At 37.4% G+C, this 1,733-nt stretch overlaps 1 pseudogene; it reads left to right on the top strand.

Moving 5' to 3' along the window:
* Positions 545 to 1,733, top strand: part of LOC107634642 — a 3,341-nt pseudogene continuing 2,152 nt past the window's right edge.

Raw genomic sequence — 1,733 nt, 5'->3', positions numbered from 1 at the left:
AACTTAAACAATAATTTAAAATAAAAAAATTAATTTTAATTTTAAAATTTAAAATTTAAATTAATTAGATATAATTTTTGTTAGTGTACCTGAAAGGCTGAAATACGATCCATTATTGACTTTGTTAGCATATCTCTCGTATATATGTAAGGTAGCGTTTGGTAGACAGATAGATATCAAAAGACTGAGACTGAGAGATAGAGAGTAAGACAGAGACCGAAATAAATTTTAATATTATATTTAGTGCAAAGTGAGAGAAAGAAATTAAAACAAGAATAAAACTCTAATTTAATTTGCACAAAAGATAAAATTAGAATTAATTAATTGAAATATGGGTATTTTAGGTATAAAATGTTATTAAAATTTAAATCTTCGTCTTTACAAATTTCAGTCCCTGTGTCCCTACTTTTTGGAGGTACTGAAATATTAAAATTTTAGGGACAAAGACAAAAATTTTAAATTTTAGTACTAATCTTTGAGCCAACAAATATGATACTATGTCTTAGTCTCCCAATGTCTGTCTCCTTACCTCAAACAAACTGTACCTAAGTATACATCTTATACACTCCTTCAGCGCAGTTCAAATCAGAAGGAGTGACACACATTATGGCTTCAGAGACCATGAAGAACGTCAACACAGATCCAGAGATGGCGAAATCAGACAAGGAACTGAAACAAGATGAAGAAGAAGTTTCTCCGATTGAGGAAGTGAGACTCACTGTGGCCAACACGGACGATCCAACCCAACCCGTTTGGACCTTCCGTATGTGGTTCCTGGGGATTATCTCTTGCTGCCTCCTCTCCTTCCTGAACCAGTTCTTCGCCTACAGGGCGGAGCCCCTCGTCATTACGCAGATCACGGTGCAGGTGGCCACACTGCCGATAGGGCGATTCATGGCCAGAGTCCTCCCCACCACGAAGTTCGGGATAGGGTCAAAGAAATTCTCCTTGAATCCGGGACCTTTCAACATGAAGGAGCACGTGCTGATTACCATATTTGCGAACGCCGGCACCGCCTTCGGGTCGGGGTCGCCATATGCGGTGGGGATCGTGAACATCATCAAGGCCTTCTACGGAAGGTCGATCTCGTTCATGGTTGCATGGCTGCTGATCATCACTACTCAGGTGTTAGGATACGGTTGGGCAGGGTTGCTGAGGAGGTACGTGGTGGAGCCAGCCCATATGTGGTGGCCCGGCAACCTTGTCCAAGTCTCTCTTTTCCGGTACCTATCTCTTTCATTCACAATTTCTCTTAACTAGCATTAATGGATTATACTTTCTTTCCAATCCAAAACCCTAAACTCCTCTACTCTTCACTGTACTGGTACATTTTCATTAACACTGAAATTTGAATTTATTCAAATAATATAGCAATTTTTATTATGTGATAGCTTTGACTGGTTTTTAATGAAATAATATTGGTTTCAACTCATAATATTATAAAATGGAAAAGTCTAGGGGGCAGCAATTTTATTGCATTTTGGCCAGCACGTAACCAGCAGAGAAAGGTGAGCTATCGGATGAAATCTCACACCAATCTCATACCATCAAATCATCATTGATGGCTAGTTGATGGCTACCAATCACAAATGTTGCTGGTTCCCTAGCATTGCTCTTATAAAATATAAATAAATTAATTAAATTAATTGAAATAAAAATATCTGTTCCTGTATTATAGAAAATAAATTCATCAAATATAATTATCTTTTGGTATTTATTGCGAGAATGGATAT

Source organism: Arachis ipaensis, chromosome B03 (genome assembly GCF_000816755.2).
Source record: "Arachis ipaensis cultivar K30076 chromosome B03, Araip1.1, whole genome shotgun sequence".
NCBI classification, from domain to species: Eukaryota; Viridiplantae; Streptophyta; class Magnoliopsida; order Fabales; family Fabaceae; genus Arachis; species Arachis ipaensis.
This window is presented reverse-complemented; position numbering and strand designations above follow the sequence as displayed.